Source organism: Rhinolophus sinicus, chromosome 2, assembly GCF_057876585.1.
Source record: "Rhinolophus sinicus isolate RSI-liver-muscle chromosome 2, RSI-T2T, whole genome shotgun sequence".
Taxonomy (NCBI): Eukaryota; Metazoa; Chordata; class Mammalia; order Chiroptera; family Rhinolophidae; genus Rhinolophus; species Rhinolophus sinicus.
The window spans coordinates 13,948,041-13,967,011 of record NC_142502.1 but is presented as its reverse complement, the minus strand read 5'-3'; the positions used below and the strand labels follow the sequence as shown (position 1 = coordinate 13,967,011).

At 44.2% G+C, this 18,971-nt stretch overlaps 1 pseudogene; it reads right to left on the bottom strand.

Moving 5' to 3' along the window:
• Nucleotides 1-603: 603 nt before the first annotated feature.
• Nucleotides 604-2,943, bottom strand: LOC109449311 (histone acetyltransferase type B catalytic subunit pseudogene; annotated as a pseudogene).
• Between the last annotated feature and the right edge of the window lie 16,028 nt (nt 2,944-18,971).

The following is an 18,971-nucleotide window of genomic DNA, read 5'->3' as shown; positions in this document are numbered from 1 at the left end:
AATTAACCTAGGAATAGAGAGCTGACAAAAATCGTTGGAACGTCCACACAATGACATGATGTAGACATGAAGAATGAGATAGATTCCTAACAAAGTAAATCATCACCCAAGGCGGCAGACACCGCTCTGGAACTTGAAGCCCAGCTGAGCAATCATCTTTGCAGATATGGACATGGGACTAAGATCCTTAAACAAGAAGCAACCAAGGCCACAACAAAGAGCCTGCAAACAGAATCACATAGGACACAATAGCGGAGCTGCTCAAGTGCAAATACAGGGATCTAAAGCCTCGTGTGCCTTTCTCCTCAAGATCACGGTGACGAACCCTCCTTACCAGGACTCAGCCAAGAGGAACTGATGGTTTTGATCAGACCTTCCCTGATTAGCATTTGTGTTCTGTTCTTTTTATTTATGCTTAAGATACTAAGCACGCGTGCACACACACGTCCACACCCCTCACTTCTTAGTCAGGATTAAAATATCCTATTTTTCCCCTATAAAATCCATAATTTTTTTTTCAGAAGCTATATCTTTTTTAATGTAATATATGCTCATAGACTCTAAACAGTATTTTAAAATATACAATCTCTCCAAAAGAAAATATTCAACTAAAGATAGATAACTTTTAATGTATGTAAAATGTTACAAAGATTTTAAAATTAATCGTCAGATTTTTTTTCACAACACAATGTACAGAAATTTGCAGACTTCCTGTACAGAGCAGTATAATCTTTACTCTTGAGCATTCAATAGGCATTCAATAACACGTCGGTAATCTTCCACAAGCTCCTGAAAGCTTTCTTCCAGCTGTTCATGTTGCATGCTTATTTCTATTTGGTTCATCTGGTTTGTCAGTTCTTCTGGTCTGAGACATTTTCTCATTTTAGCAAGATCTCTCTGCTTTTTCTTATACAGGCTAATTAATCTGTTTTTAATATCCAGTCTATAGCTTTTGTATTATTCAGCATCTCTCATGTCAGTTACCAGTAGTCGAAGAATTTCGTAAACCCGTCTAGCATGTTCCTTATTTATTTTGAACTTCTGTTGTGCCTCTATTGCCATATCTTCATTGAATCCTTGCATTAACTTTTCCCAAGAAAAACAAGGCAAATCTTGACAAAGCTTCACAAGCACAAAGTCTCGTAATTTCACATAGCTTTTGGATGGATCTTCCGCTGTAATATCAAGAACAGAAGGAGATGCAATGCAGTATCTATGAACTGTTTCAAGAAGTTGAGCACCATGGCCTTGACCTTGAAATGGAGTCAGTATCAGCATCTGACTTACACGTGGCCGGGTTTTGTCTGGGTACACATAGTAATTATAGACTGTCATGTAGCCTACGGTCGCAAAGAGCGTAGCTCCATCCTTATTATACTTCTCAAATACTAGAAAGTAGTGCCATCTTTCATCATCCATGTCAATAAAGCTAGAAGTTTCAATAAAACACATCAAAAAGGTCTAAAGCCTTTCATGATATTCTCGAAAGCCTCTACATGTCATGTCAGCCTTGTATATTTGAAAGGTAAAGTTTTCTCCTCCTGTTGGACTTACAACAGAGTATGTATGGAGTAAGGTTCCAAATGGCTTGAAATCAACTTCTTTTTCCAGCAAAGAAATAAAATCATTCGTGTTTGTACAAAAGCCAGGTGGAATGATTTGTCTAATTTTGCCCTCGATATCATCTGCCTCTACACAAAGTTCTCATCAACTTTCGATGCATATTCGACACAGAACATTGTTGACAGGTTACCAGCAATATAGTATAACAGGATCTTCAGACCCTTGTAACCAAAAGCAGTTTCATCATCCCCAAAGAGTTGATGGGTATATTCAGAAAAGAAAGTTCTAATGTCATTCTCAAGATCTTCAGGAAAAGGAACTAATTTTAGTTCACTTGCTGTGTTGGCGTTACATTTATACTCTGCCAGTTTCTTCTCCACTGCACTCTTACATTCAACCAAAAATTTCTCCGTAACACCAAATCCTCTGCTGACCAGGAGCTGCACTGAGAGTTCCGCACTTCCAGGCTGAAGCAGGCCTTCTGGAACCCAGGCTAGAGTCCGAAAGTTCCAGGAGGGCACTGTCACCACCGTCTCGGCGTTCTTTCCCAAACCTGCCCACCCCCTCCCCCTGGTAAACTTTTCTCAGGAACTTATCTGCCATTTCTGAGCTAAAATCCATAATTTAAAAGGCCGTTCATGATACCTTTATAGAGAGATTTCTGCACTGGATACTCACTCACTACTGAGAACCAAGATCTGTTACCTGGTGTGAGTAAAACCAGGTAAGTAAAAAAAAAAAAAAAAGCAGGTAAGTAGTATCGTATTAATTAACTATGGCCACATAGCACATTACCCCAAACCTTAGGGACCTAAAGCGACAATTATCCTTTACTATCTCTTACGGTTTCAGTGGGCCAGAAATGTGGGCCACAGAGGGACCACAGTTTTATCTCTTCTCCACAAGGACTGGGGCCTCAGCTGGAAGGTTTGTTTGCAGGGTAGGAGCTGGAATCATCTGAGGCCTTGTTCTTGTGTGACAGTTGATGCTGGCTCTTAGCTGGGATCTAATTGGGACTACTGGTTGGAACCCCCACACATGGCATCTGCACATGGCCTGGGCTTCCTCACAGTATGTTGGCTGCGATCCAAGGATGAGCATCCCAAGGGAGACAGAGCCAGAAAGAAGCTATGTCCTTGTTGCGACCTAGCCTGGGAGTCACGCAGCTTTGCTTCCATCATACTCCGTTGATCAAGGTGGTCATAGCCTCCACCCAGATTCGAGGAGAGAGACCCACATCTCAATGGATGAATAACAGTCACATTGTAAGAAGAGCACATGGAGTGGGATACATCGTCAGGTATGGCCATCTTTGGAAAAATACAACCTGCCCTTACAAAATTCTGCTTTAAGGCTGATTTCTGTAGGGATGTGCTCCATGGTACAAAGACTTCATGAACAAGGGAGTCTTGGGTGGATCCTAAATATTTGGCGTCTGATGACATGGTGGAAGGTAGGCTTAGAAATGTATGTTAGGGCCAGATTTCAAAGAGTTGTAAATGACATATTAAAATTGTGGTCTTTATTCCAAGGACACTGAGGAGCCACAGAAGTATTTTCAGCAAAAATTGCCATCATAACTCTGGAGAGGATGAATCAGGAAGAGGCAAGAGGCCAGGAGATGAACTGGGAGCTAATTAAAGTGGCCCAGGTGAGATATGTCAGGAGTCTGGGCAATGACATTTATCTACGTCTCTGAGCCACCAGCCTAAACCATCTGTGCATTTTTGCTCCTGTCTAATTATAGATTCAGTGAGGATTACAAATAGTTCCATCATCTAATATTAATAGATTATAGGTCTTAATGATATACATTTGACATATAGTCTATAATCATGCACATATGGCATAAAGCAGTTTGCCTTGAAACTACATTTACTTAACCCATGGCTATTTTATAAAGCATGGATTTTGCTTATAAACCCCACAAACTTCCTCCTGCAGCTTCTTCTTGGACTTGTTGTTAGTGTATTTACTTGAACATATGACTTTGATTCCTTTGTCCTCTTTTTCTGGCTTTGCTTGACCCTTAGCATCAGACAACATCACTGAGCAAGTGACGTCCCTGGTTCTCTAGAAAATTTGACTGGTGGTTGGACTGTGATTTGGGAGGTCTTGGTATTCATGAGGTGCAGGAGGGGCCAGAGGTGTGTCACAGACGTCTCTAAACATCTGATGAAAATTCACAGCTAGTATGGGAACTCCCAGGTGAACTTGTTGTCTCATGAGATGGGAGTCTTGGGTGGGTCCTAAGTATTTGGTGTCTGATGATGTGGTGGAAGGTAGGCTTAGGGCCAGATTTCATGTTAGGGCCAGATTTCAAAGAGTTGGCTTTCTGGTACTTGCTGAAGTCAACAAGGTCCTATGGATCAGCTGTAAGTTGTCACCTGAGTTGGGTCAGAGTGGTCACAGGTATTCCTGGCTCCTGAAATGAGGGCTTAGTCTGACTGGAGGCAGTCATGCATCTCTTTGAACTTCAGTTTCTCAAGATGAGAATGGTAATTTCACCCCCTGGAAACAATGTCCTGATGTGCTGGCCATCTGCTTGGGAATCTATATTTGCTTGTGCCCGCGATCAAGGCCACTACAGCTACAACTTATAGTTTGGGTTACTCTTAGATTACTTTATTTAATCTCTAATGTAATATAAACACACTTCAGCACAATTTATAGGCTTGTAACTCTTTCTATCATAAATGGCTTTTTTTTTTCTTCTTGAAACAAACTCTTGAGTCGAGACTTTGTCAGGTTGATACATGAGTTTGGGGACTGTTTATACCAAAACCACATACACATTACAGAAACATGCCTTGTTACTGATCTGAAATAAAGATCATGAGCCTTCAGCTTATAAGGAGACACCCAAAATCATTAGAAGGGCAAACTCTGATCTATTGCTAAAAAGAAGCACAAATGATTCCTCAAAACATGCTTTGTTGCTTTAAGAAGAGGTGGGTGTTAGGGAGACAGCAACCTTAGATCAATATGGCAGAGAACTTTCTCATGATATAAACTGTTCTGCAATGAATAGCACTGGGGAATCTCTAAATAGTGACTTTCCTCTCAGGGGAAGTGATAAACAGAACTGATTGACCATCTTCAAAAAATGGTAGGAAAGGATTCAATCAACTAACGGGAAAGAAAATGGACTTGGAGGTACATTTCCATTTAAATATCGTACCGTAGATTTCTCCAATAAGCCTTTGAAGATGAAGACAGGTGTCTGTGTGACTGACTCAGTCCCAAAGAGCAGATCTTTGTAAACAGTGATGTGTCATTCCTACCATGGGTAATGTGTGGGGGTGAGGGTGGGGGTGCTTGTGCTGTGGTACGCTGGGTGTTGCAAGCCAAGTGTGTAGTCCAAAGAACACATTTCTAAGCTTTCAACACAGAGACAAACTGTAATCAGTAAGTCAGCATTCAGTGGCTTCTCCTTTCTAGGGCTGAGAAAACAAACTTAGAAGTGGCAAAATTTACCTAGTCAACCTGTTATTGACAGCAGGCTATGGAAGGAAGATTCCAATAAAGCAGTGAAGAAAGAAGGGGACTTCTTGATCCTTCAGAAGCCACTTACCTGCACAGCATGCTGACAATGAGACTAAGGTAGATGTCCATGAAAAGCAAATCAGTCTCTAAAGTGTCATGTTTCATGTTTTCATTCACAAATAAGCTTCAATGTGATTACCTGATTTCCTCAGACCCTCATGTGGATCAGCAGAGGGAGAGTGATAAAGTTCAGAAGCTCTGCCTTCTAATAAAAAGGCAACACACACACACACACACACACACACACACACACACACACACACACAGGAATTCCTTCTCTGTGTGCTACCAGAGAGTAAACATACTGTCTTCTATGTACTGCCAACTCATATCCTGAAATGTGGTAGACAGATTTTGCTTTTCCTGCCCAGTATCTAATCTCCTGTTTGTAGAAACAACACCTTTTCCTTTGGAGAACCACATCTCTCCATTCTTGGGTGATTCTGGTGGCGCAAACCCCATCCCTAGCTCCAGATATGAGCTAGTGATCCATACCTGCCAGTCACTAGGATGGAAATGTGATTTACGTTAGGCTGGTGAGAGCCGAGGACTTGGGAGGAAGGAGGCTTTGGAGAAACAAAGTGCTAGCTTTTCCACTGAGGTTGCTGAGTTGGTAGGAAGTAAGCCTGGAGCTGTCCAGGCACCACCTAGAGACTGACATCTTGAGAATGAAGCCAACAACAAAGAAAAGACAGTGACAAAAATGGAAAAAGGGACCACATCCTGATGACATTTGTTTAAGCTCCTGGATTCAATCATGATGAAAGCTCAACCGTTCCTTAAACTTTTTCACTTCAAAAGCCAATAAAAACAGGCTTTTATTATATTATGCCTGTTTGAGTTAAATTTCTATCACTTGCTATCTCAAGAGAATCAATAACTCAGAGAGAAAAGTCAAGCTATAATGAGGCACTAGCGAGAGCTCAGTCCCATCCCTCAGACTGACACATGCCAGGGTGTCGGCAGAACCACCTTCAACAGGCCCCACGAGAAGATTCGACTTGGTGATATTAGGTTGATGCAAAAGTAATAGCGGTTTAAAAGATTAAAAATACATGCAAAAACCGCGATTACTTTTGCCCCAACCTAATAACTTTGAGACTTTCTGATTTATGTCTTAAACCTTGATTTGTCTGGGCTTCAGAGATCAAATTATAGTTTTAAAAATCCTATTTGTTTTCTCATGAATCATTGGGAGTTTGGTCTTTGTAGTGATTTTGAAAAAACAAATGGTCCAGCAGGTGCTTTCCAGTGCGCCCTTCAGGATTAGCATTTCATAGGGAGCATGGAGATCGTTATCTTTTTAAAATAGTGCTCATTTTAACTTGCGTTTTTTGCACTGGCTGAAGTAAAGCAGGTTTCATGGTCTCAAGTGAATTTAAGATTGGGCCTGGGCTACCCATTTCTTCATCCTGTGCGGGCTTGCATACAGGGAGACTTCATGCTTCTCCATTTACTGTGTTTCCCTGAAGATAAGACCTAGCCGGACAATCAGCTCTAACGTGTCTTTTGGAGCAAAAATTAATATAAGACCCGGTCTTATTTTACCATAAATAATACCAAGTCTATAATATAATATAATATAATACCCGGTCTTATATTACTTTTTGCTCCAAAAGATGCATTAGAGCTGATGGTCCGGCTAAGTCTTATTTTCGGGAAAACATGGTATGATGAAGTGTGGAAAATTCAAGACAATTATGCCATGCTAAGGTCTAAGGGAACTGGTTGATCATATTGAACATATAGAAGTTTATTTTCTCTGATGGATTATGAAGTTTCCACATCACTTTACTAAGTATACATATTTAATTTGCATTTAATTAGCTACAGCAGCTGGGTGGAAGCTGGAGTGCATAATATTAACTCATTAATTCAGGTATCAGAGTGGAAGGTTATGCACAGCCATCCCCTAGATGAATGCTTGTAAATTGCTCTAATCTACAAATTGGAGCACATTCTCTGTAGTTTGAACGCTTGGGCGTGTTTCCTTTACGACATATTTTCTGCAACATTCAGAAACAGTGCTGATACAGTCCCACATTTTGGAAGCATGCTTTTTAAGCAGGGGAGTGAAGTGATCAGTTTTACATTTAGGAAAGATCATTTTGAGGTTGCCCAAAGGAGGAGCAGAGTAGAGCAGATGGGGCAAGTAGGCAAGTTTTATTACCATCCAGTCAAGAAACAACAGGAGGGCTCACCAGTGGCTCAGGCAGTTGGAGCTCCATGCTCCTAACTCCGAAGGCTGCTGGTTCGATTCCCACATGGGCCAGTGGGCTCTCAACCACAAGGTTGTCAGTTCAACTCCTCAAGTCCCACAAGGGATGGTGGGCAGCATCCCCTGCAACTAAGATTGAAAGGACAACTTGACTTGGAAAAAAGTCCTGGAAGTACACACTGTTCCTCAATAAAGTTCTGTTCCCCTACCCCAATAAAATCTTTAAAAAAAAAAAGAAAGAAAGAAATAACAGGAAGTTGACCCAGAATTGTGGAAGAGGGTATCTGAGAGACATTTTTTTAGTAAAGCCCTGGTAGGGAGTTGAATAGTAGGCCACCTAAAAAGTAGGTTGCGCCTACTCTACTGCAACCTGTGAATGTGATCTTGGAAAAAAGGTCTTTGCCGATGTAATTAAGTTAAGGATCTTGACATGAGATCATCCTGGACTAACCAGGTATATTTGTCTATTTGCTGTCCATTCGTGACAGGGCCAATTATATTAACTATATTTTCTTATTTTCTGTATTCTTGATGCTCTGGCCTGTGGGGGCCTACAGATCCAGGGAGAGACTCCTAGGGCAAGCTAATTCCTAATGAGAATAACAACTTGCCCAGCAGCACACCTTTCATATGCAAACAACCAATCCTGAGTGTATGGCCCCAACCACCCCCTGATCTAACTCTCTCACACCAAGCCACTATTTCTCCTGCCCTAAATCATCCCAGAGACAGTGTCATGCAGGGAGGCCTGCGGGGTCCCTGCTCCCGCTCCCCATACAAGAACGCAGGATATGGTGAGGCCAAAAAGGAACACCCACAGAGCCATAGGTAGGGGAGTCATACCACTATATTCTCTCTGGCGGCACTATACTCTCAATGGAGGCTGGATTCACACTGTCCGCAAACCGCCATCCACACTTGCCAGCCCAGCCACCATCTTCTTGCTAGCCCCCATTCTTTCACTCTTTGCTAGCACAGCCACAGCAGTTATATTAGTGGCCAATGGCTCACTGGTTACAGCTGACGGCCAACTAGCCACAGCTGATGGCCATGCAATCACAGTTGATGGCCATTTACTACCTGAGCCAGCACCTGTCTATGTGAGGCTGAGAGCCTGGAAACTACTTTCTGGGGCTCTGCCCCCACAGACAGCTACTAGGCAAACCTCAAAGCCTGCCAAAATTCTTCAAACTAGCCAGTTCTAAAACATTTACCCTGCCCCACCTTGCCTTTTCCACAGAAACACCAATAAAGGCTGGGGCTTAGGATTTTCTCTCCTGCTTTGGCCTTCTGACCAAACCTGGTACTCCCCATGCGACTCTGAGTGGCACAGTATACCCCTTTCTCTTGGGAAATGTAAGTAATCAATTCTTCTTTCAATGGCATTGACCAGTCTGTGTCGTCACTCAGTCTCCATAAATAAAAATTCCACCCGTACAAATGAGACAGTAGGCCCTAAATCCAATGATGGCTGTCCTTCTGTGACAGAAGGGGAGAAGACACAGAGAAACATGGAGGACAAAGCCATGTGAAGACGAGGCAGAGACTGGAGCTATGGAGGGTCTGCCACAGCCCAGGAATGTCTGGAGCTTCCAGAAGCAGGAAAAGGTAAGAAATGGGTTCTCCCCTAAAACCTTTGGAGGGAGTGTCGTGCGGGGGACCCTGCTCGCTGCGCCATTTGTCGTGCTGGGTGTCATGCAGGGTCTCTGGTCCCGCTCCCCACATAACGCAGGATATGGTGAGGCCAAAAAGGAACACACAAGGAGCCAAAGATAGGGGAGTCATACTTAGTATATTCTCGCCGGCGGCACTATACTCTCACTGGAGGCTGGATACACACTGTCCGCAACCAGCCATCCTAACTGCAATCCGCGCTTGCCAGCCCAGCCACCATCTTCTTGCTAGCCCCCATTTTCTCCTCTTCTCCTCTCTCCCTCCTCGTAGCCACAGCAGTTATATTGTGGCCAATGGCTCACTGGTTACAGCTGACGGCCAACTAGCCACAGCTGATGGCCATGCAATCACAATTGGCCATTTACTACCTGAGCCAGCACCTGTCTATGTGAGGCCGAGAGCCTGGAAACTACTCTCTGGGGCTCCGCCCCCACACTCCACCCCTACAGGCTCTCGCCTCACAATCTACGCGACAAGCGTCTTCCGCGAGGGGACCTGTGCGAGGAGCCTGGGGGTGAATGCAATATCCTGGACACAGCCAGGCTCTCTGGGCACAGCCAGGGTTTCTCAGGGCACCACCAGTGCTTCTGGGCACGGCCAGACTTCCTGGACTTCTTAGGGTACCACCTGTCTTCCCGGACACAGCCAGGGTTTCTCAGGGCACCACCAGTACTCCTGGGCACTGCCAGACTTCCTGGACTTCTTAGGGTACCACCTGTCTTCCCGGACACAGCCAGGGTTTCTCAGGGCACCACCAGTACTCCTGGGCACAGCCAGACTTCCTGGACTTCTTAGGGTACCACCTGTCTTCCCGGACACAGCCAGGGTTTCTCAGGGCACCACCAGTACTCCTGGGCACAGCCAGACTTCCTGGACTTCTTAGGGTACCACTAGTTTCCCCGGGCACAGCTAGGGTTTCTCAGGGCACCACCAGTACTCCTGGGCACTGCCAGACTTCCTGGACTTCTTAGGGTACCACTAGTTTCCCCGGGCACAGCTAGGATTTCTCAGGGCACTGCCACTTTCTCTGTGCCTCTCAGGGTACCCTGCTGGAACAACAGCGACTCACAATCAAGGTGCTTACATATTCTCAATGGCGGCCAGTCAAGAGACAAAAGCAAATATCCCCCAGTTCCACTAACAACAGTTCCCAAACAAACAGTCAAGCGGTCCATTAAATTAGGGATGGAAGGCAATTTCCCATAGTCCATAGTCATTCGCCAGGACTGTCCTGGGGGTGAGGGACGACCTTGACCTCACCCTCATCTCCCACGAAGGACTCAGCAAGCGTTACCTCCTGGGACTATAAGTCCTGCATCCGGGCTGCCCGAGCAGGAACCTCCCGGCCCACAGGGCCGCAACGACCTTTGCTTTCTCCGGCCTGTGCTGTTTGGGGAACCGTCCACATCTTTCCACCTCTCCACGGGGCTCCATCTCTCCAGCAGCTTCATGGCTTTTCCTGTGCTGGTGGGAGAACCGTCCACCTCCTCCCACCCCTCCATGGGGGTCCAGCTCTCCGGCAGCCGCTCCTCCTGGTCTTCCTCAGACTGGGTGTTCACACACACAAACTGCTCCACCGTCCTTTGGAGAGCTTTGGCCGGCACCATACTCTGCCGACTACGCCATGTGTCGTGCGGGGGACCCTGCTCGCTGCGCCACTTGTCGTGCGGGGGACCCTGCTCGCTGCGCCATTTGTCGTGCTGGGTGTCATGCAGGGTCTCTGGTCCCGCTCCCCACATAACGCAGGATATGGTGAGGCCAAAAAGGAACACACAAGGAGCCAAAGATAGGGGAGTCATACTTAGTATATTCTCGCCGGCGGCACTATACTCTCACTGGAGGCTGGATACACACTGTCCGCAACCAGCCATCCTAACTGCAATCCGCGCTTGCCAGCCCAGCCACCATCTTCTTGCTAGCCCCCATTTTCTCCTCTTCTCCTCTCTCCCTCCTCGTAGCCACAGCAGTTATATTGTGGCCAATGGCTCACTGGTTACAGCTGACGGCCAACTAGCCACAGCTGATGGCCATGCAATCACAATTGGCCATTTACTACCTGAGCCAGCACCTGTCTATGTGAGGCCGAGAGCCTGGAAACTACTCTCTGGGGCTCCGCCCCCACAGGGAGCATAGCCCTATCGGTACCTCGATTTCAGACTGCTGGCCTCCAGAACTATGAGAGGATAAATTTCTGTTGTTTTTAAGCCACCAAATTTGTAGTAATTTGTTGCAGAAGCCACACGTAACTAATACAGCACACAACCAAGAGGCACTTCCAGAAATTCAAATTTGTTTTTTCCTGTTTTAACGGAGGGGCATTACCACCAGTTTTAGAGAATAAAAATCACCACCTTAAAGCAGATGTATCTTATTCTACAAATAATTACTCACTGCAGAGAAAAATTTCTCCCACTGACCTAGCAGAAGAATGTAATAAAACTTTTTTTTGGAGGGGAGGAGAATGGAAGTAACTTTAAAAATGCCTCTTCTCTTTAGGAGTAGGAAGGGGTGGGAATGCAGTTATTGGGAAAAGTAGGGAGATGGTGGACAATGCACAGTTCCAGCTGAGATTGGAAATTAAATAATAATAATAATAGTAATAATAATAATAATATTCACTAAAAGTTTTTGAGCTACAACGATTTGCCAAATATTTTGTTGATCACTTTTCACATTATCTCACTCAATCCTTCCAATAATCTTATTATTATCCCCATGTAGATGAGGACCTTGAAGTGATACCATTAGATCCTGTTGAATAAATTTTCCAGCGGGGCTTATCCATTGGTACGAGAGTAAAAACAGGTAGATGGTAGGCTGATCCACAGCTGTGCATCTGTTGGTTGAGAGGCAAGGGAAGGACAAGGTAGCAACAACCTTCAGGGTTGATTCATTTACTCAGCATGATGGTAGTCGTGACAAATTAGTTCAAGGAATGACTCAGAAGATCTAGAGGGGTGCTGTCCTCAGAGCCTTCATCTGTAATGGCAAGGTTCTATAATTATCACTGTTCAGGACAGTAGCCATTGCCACATATGCCTATTGTACACTTGAGATGTGGTTAGTACGCCTAAGCAACTGAATTTTAAATTTTAGTTGAGTAACCACATGTGGCTAGTGGCTACAGTGTTGGGCAGCAGAAATCCATGGCATACTAGAAACAAAAGCTAGAAGGGAGCTGAGATGGGTGGAGGGAGGGGACTAGAGGAGTTTGTCAGCTGGAAGAACAGGTTTGACAGCACAACATGAGAGAGTGAGTGAGCTGAAAGGACCTGGGAGGGCGGTGTCAGAGAGTGGGATATTGGTCTTCAACATTTCAGAGGGAGTGGTAGCTTCCTGTCATTGTCGAAGTCCCAATCGCATCCAGGGAGCCAGTTACAGAAAAGCGGGGGAGGCCTGTATGTTGGTTTCCCTCCCACTCTCTTCCTCCTCCACTTTCTTCCACGTTCCCCCACCACCCGTAAACCATACTTTGTATGGGTCTTTGGATAAAGCAAATGTAGAAGGCCCTGATCTGGGACAAAACTCATCTTTTCTATTTGCCTTCCTCCCAGCCTTGCTCTTTTCTCTTCCAGTCTCTTGAATTTCCACATTAATCAAGGGCCCTAAGAGCTTGAAGACCACTTTCAAATCCCAGAGGAAGACATCATAACACTGATAGCTATTAGAACACAATTCAATCCCCTCTGGGAAAAAGCAGAAATATTTAAAATCTGTATTAATATAACACCAGAGAAAAAAGTTTAGATTGACAGATCACTGCTTAGCATCTCCTTAGATCATTATTTTTTCATTGATTTTTCTGTCGTTAACATAACACAGACCATGAAGGAGTTATTGAAAAATTGATAAAAAAGAATTAAAACACAGTTGGAAGATACGAAGTTCAATATAAATCGCAATTTATCATTCTTAGCTGAGGTTGCTCTTCCATTTCGGTGTTTATTCTCCATGCCCCTCATCATTTCTTATTATCTTTCATTGAACGCAGAAGACTGTTCAATTCTGTGTTCTCTCTATTAAGTTTTAAGTCTTGGGTACCATGACTATCCAGCTGAAGGATCTTATTTTGCAGAAGACTCAGAACCTTTGGGAGTTCATCTATTTCAATAGAACCCTTTGTAGGATGAGGGAGGGAATAGATAGATGATAGAGACAGATAGATAAATAGATGATAGATAGATAGATAGATAGATAGATAGATAGATAGATAGATAGATAGATAGATAGATAGATACCATAATGTCTGGCCCCAGGATATATGTGTTTGTATATATATGTATACACATACCAGGGTTCAGCAAACTTTTTATATATAAAGGGTTTGCAAGCTAGCAAGCTATAAACTGTTTCTGTCACATATTCTTTGTTTTTTATTATAATCCTTACTAATATAACCATTCTTAACTCTCAGGCTATACAAAAAAAGGCCACAGGCCATAGTTTGCCAACCTTTGATATAGACTATCCAGATGAAAAAGTTTATTTGTATTTGGAGTTTCATAGAAAAATGTTACCAATGATGATAGTCTGTCATAAGTAGGAAATAGAGAAATAGAAATATTTAAAATCTGTTAAATACTAATTGGGAATGATCTGATCTGAGCATCTCAAGGCCAATTGTTTTAAATATGCTTTAAACATTATGTTTAGTATTTAGATAGTCCAATGTTAGCTTTTAGCTTGGGGGGAAAGTCTTCATTTGTCTTTTCTCATATCAAATTGGAATTTTATTTTCTTGTTTTCAAATGTATCTTTTTGTCATTTTCAAAGAGAAATATTTTCTTTTCTTCCTTGCTGAAATTTCTTCCACGATAGACTGGGTTGAGTAAATAAAGAAGAAGGACTGTGTTTCATTAAAACCTGTTTGTTGAAAGCAGAAAAAGACTCAGAGCCCAATAGTAGCAATGAGATTTGGGTTCTATCCAGCCAATTACTAGCCCTATGAACTTGAGCAAGAAACTTGACTTCTTTGCAGCTCAGCTTCTCTCTCAAGGGTGTGACAATCAGATTAAATCATCTGCAAAAGGGCTTCATGAATGTGAAAAAGCGTATATGCATATAAGTTATTATATTTTTCATTTACCATTCTTCATGCCAGTACTAAAAATGATTTTCAAAAGGCCACTCAAATCTACAGTAAATATTCTTCTCTCCTCATCCATGTATCCATTCTTTAAGAGACATTTATTGAGAATCAGGTACCGCAGAGGCAGTGGTAAAGAAACAGGGTTGGCCCTGCCTTAGGGGGTTTATAGCCTCTGGAATTATGACAGTCATTTCCGAGGAGAAGGGGAGGCAGTGTTGGAGCCGAACCCCTGATTTAGTTAAAGCAAGAAAAAAGGCACTTAGGCCCTTTGTGAAACACATGGAACTTTTACCCCTCAGCTGCCGATTTGACTTAGGAAGTTTTTTATAAAGTTCACTTAATACTATATTTACATGCAAAAGTGGTTTTTTATGTACACATGTCTTATTTGAACTTCAGTACACATCTGTGAATTCCTAGTATTATCCTCATTCGAAAACTGAAAATATGAAGCTCCAGAAATTATGTTAATTTGCTCAAAGTCAAATGGAAGATTTTTTCTCTTTCCCTTGGGAGGAAAGCTTTTGGAAAGAGTGGTTTACACCTGTGGTCCTTGATTCTTCATCTTCCATGTCCTCTATTTTCTCCTCGACCCACTGTAATCTGGTTTCTGCCTCCATCACTCCACAGAAACTGCTCTCACTAAAGTCAACACTTTCATGTTCCTTGGTATCTCTGGTTTCTCTCCTCCCACCTCTCTGACTGCCCTTTCTCAGGTCTCTGCATGGCTTCACATCCTTCATCTTCCCTGTACATGAAGGAGTTTCCCACAGTTCTGTGTTTACATTTGTTCTCACACTACACACTCTAGTTTGAGGATCTCTCCTTCCATGCAATGGTTGCCACCAAATTCATTTCTTCCTGGAGCCTCACATGTGAATTTTGTTGTTGTTATAATTAGCTAAGATGAAATCATAATGGAGTAGGGCAGTGTCCTTAAAAGAAGGGCAAAAGAGACATACTTGTAGAGACAGACACACAGGGAGAACACCACGTAACAATGGAGGCAGAGATTGGAGCTTTGCAACATCAAGCCAAGGAACACCAAGGATTGCTGTCACAGTCGAGAAATTAGAAGCGGCAAGGAAGGCTCTCCCCCTAGAGCCTTCAGAGAGATCATGGACCTCCACACTGTTATTTTGGACTTTTAGCTTCCAGATATTAAAGTGGAAGTAGGACCAGGGTCCCTCTGAAGGTTCTAGAGGAGGATCCTTCTTTACCTCTTACTAGCTCTGATGGTTGCTGGCAATCCTTGGCATTCCTTGGCCTGTGGAGGCATCATTCCAACCCTATCTTTGCCTTCATTGTCACATAGTATTCTCCCTGTGTATCTGTGTGCAAATTTCCCTCTTCTTATAAGGACACCAGTAATATTGGATTAGAGACCACCATAATCAAGTATGACCAGGTACTACAGTGGCACTGGTAAGGAAACAGAGTTGACCCTGCCCTTAGAGGGTTTACAACCTCTGGAATTATTACAATCGCACTCCAAAGAGAAAGGGAGGCAGTGTTGGAGCTGAACCCCTGGTCACTGATGCTATGCTTTGCTTTAGGGATTTTGAATTTTCTACAATTAAATAAGGTTAAAATACATTCATCTGATAGGCATTGAGTACTTAGCAAGTTACTAATAATACACTTAGTATGCAAAATACAAAAGATACAAAAGAATCGGCAGTCAAAACTCACTGTATTGAGTTGAATAGGGTCCCCCCAAAATTCTTGTCCACCTGGAACATATGTATGTGACCTTATTTGGAAATAGGGTCTTTGCAGAGGTAATCAACTTAAGATGAGGTCAAGCATGGTTGCTATTTAATCGTCACCTATCCCTGCCCAAGAAGGGTAGGAACAAGAGGGCTGGAAGAGCCTCCGCCAGGCTCAGAGCTGTATTCCCAGTGCCTAGTGCAGGGCCTGGCAGAGACGGCATTCAAATTATCGAGGGGGATACGAATTACCTGATGCATACTCCTTAACAACTGGCCCCTCCACTCATGGCGAGGAGGCTCAGGGAGGAACCAAAAGGGTTTTAGAAGTCAGTAATACACTCTGAAGATGCTCAGGGTTTCTCGCCTTTCTTTGATCACAGCCTTCCCTTAGCCTTTGGTGAATGTGCCTCGCCACCTGGAAAGCTCCTCCCCAGTAAGAGACATTCAGATTGAATTAAACCAAATCAATAGTAAATGGAGACATTTGGACAAATTCAACTCAAACAGCAGTATCCTCTATTTTGCTCATCCACTCTGGAGCTTCTACTGTCAAAATTATTCTTGTTCTCTGCATGAAAGAAATGTGTACAAAGCACCACTAATCAACTAGTAACTATTGATTGACAGTGATCAGCAGGTAACATTAGAGCCCCTCCTCCAAAAAAATTTAAAAGCTGGGTTCCTTTAATCTTTGAAAGTCTCAAATGAGGAAGGTCTTCTGTGTTTTCTGTGTGACTCTCCTCATGACGCACAGCCTCTCCTGCTGTATTTGTATTTATTTTGCACAAGTTGAGTGCCAAGATGGCTCTGGTTAGGACAAAACTTGAGAATGGCTGTTGTCCAGACCTAAAGCTGGTTGCAGCTGGCCCTAACCTTCCAGATGTTTCTCTACCACAGCCTAACAGGCTCCTGATGAGCCTGCCATTGCCTGATGTGACCCTCCCATGCGGGTCCCAGTTAGAGAGGCAGCCCTTGGACCAGTCCACCTATTGATAATGATATTTATTGAGCACTTACTATGCACCGGGCACAGTTATTCGTCCTCACTGTACTGATGCAGAGACTGAAGCACAGAGGGTAAGTACTTTGTCCAGAATGTGGCAAGGCCCCAGCATGGTGACAGTCAGGCAGCAGAGGCATCAGGTTAAGCTGCTGTGTCACATAGCTCTTGTCCAAGTCTTGTGTGTTGTTGGGGCCCTTTTGCTTTGCCAACATGTAGAAAGTGTTTCACACTTGATAGGTGTCTGAAATCACTCCGTTTAATCTGGAAATCAAAGCTGGAGAAAAATCCACTATGGCAGATGCTGCAGGAAACGCACGTGCCGTTGAGAGGAATAACTGACTGGAAGGGGAGCGGGGTGAGGACTGGGACGTCCTTTATCTGTGTGTCCAGGACTCAACAGGATATCTGGTAGCGCGAGCACCGTAAGCATTTGTTGAAGGAACTTTGGGGAGTAATTAATGGTATTTTGTAATTAGTCATACATTGTTCTCTGAGACAAACTTTTGGTAAGTGATTGTCTTAGCCGCCTACTAGACCAGTTAGGGCCTAAATACGCAATCGCCTTCCTCTTCTTCTTCTCATCAGAAGTAGGAGATACAGATGGGCATTTTGTAGACACGACAGGTAGTGAAAACACAATGGCAGAAAAAAATAAAATAAAATAAAAAATCCCACTGGCAGCACAGTCTGTGAGAGCTCTTCAGTTGTTTACCCTCATGATCACGTGGCTGACTGGGGCTGTGGCTGGAGCGTATCAGCTGACGCCCAGCGTCACCAGGATATCAGAACGCATGTCACTAGCCCAGAAAAGATTGAAATTTAAAATTCAAAATGCGGTTTCTACTCAATATGTGTCAGTTTCGCACTACGGTAAGTAAGGACCATCTGCACAGCAGAGAACAAAACCTAGTCCTTGTCCTAAAGAATCTTCCAGCCTCCTGGTAAACAGAGGATTATGGGAAAATATGTCCACAGTGGGGTGTAGAGCACTGCACCAGGGGGCACACGCTGATCCAATTTTGGGGGACGGGGGGATCAGGGAAGGCTTCACAAGGGAGTAACATCTGAGTTGAGGCCTGATGCAGGGGAGTGAGCTGTGTGGAGATGACAGAGAGAACAGTACAATCAAGGACCTGGAGTAAAGAGAGAGCAAGGCACCATAAGGAATTTCAAGTTGAACAAGGAGCCTGGGATCTCTGGTAGTGGGGGTGCTGGGGGTCCCTGGAGGAGAGTCTTCAGAGGAGTCTGGAGCGGTAAGGAGGGGCCAGATCACAGAGGGCTTACATGCAGAAGGGGCGCACATCCTGCTTGGCTGGCTCGCACCTGTTTCTCTGCACAGTTGTAAATAGTGTCCCTGTCACTCACGAAAGCACCCCGATTTACACAAGCAATCGTACAAGTATCCTAGTTATACACTATACATTGAGGATTTGGGCTTTCTCCACCTAGTTGCATTGGAAATGAAGAGAAGAGAACAAACTTGAGAAATATTAAGATGATAAAGTCATAGGATTTAGGTTAAATCTGGGGTCGGGTCCGGTTGAGTCCATATATAACTAACAACCTGCTGTCAGTGGTTCTACAGCACAAATCACTGGTTTTGGTTTGTTTGGTTTGGTTTTGGATGCAGATTCACCCTAACCTAGACCCCCTCAAGCTGGGAGACTGCAGGGTTAACAAGCTGCCCAGGTGATTTTCCTGCAGCTGAAGTATAGGAGTCGATGACTAAGAGCAGGAGTCTGAGTGGGGTGGAGGGAGTGGGCAGTTTCGCAGCTTTGCTCTGGGGCTGGGGCTGCAGGAGGACAGGCCCCGTGGGCCCCATGGGGGCTGCTCTGGGTCTCCAGGGGCCAAGTGGACATCAGCCCTGGGGGGTGGGAGAGAACACAAAGTAAGAGCCATAAAAAGACCAAATGGCACCTTCCCAAAGGCACCCCCGCCGCCCCTCACGCTAAATGTCTTGCAGTGAGACAAAGGAAGGGGAGAGTAGAGGAAAGAACAACAGGAAGGCGGAAGGCCACAGCAGCCAGGACATGGCCGGGGGTCGGGGGTCGGGGTGGAGGGGCAGAGGGTGTTTGGTGGTGGGGCAGGAAGTGACAATCCTGGAGTGTCCTACCAATGCAGGATGTCCCCTTGCATTCTTTTAGGTCAAAGGCCTCCTGCATCCTG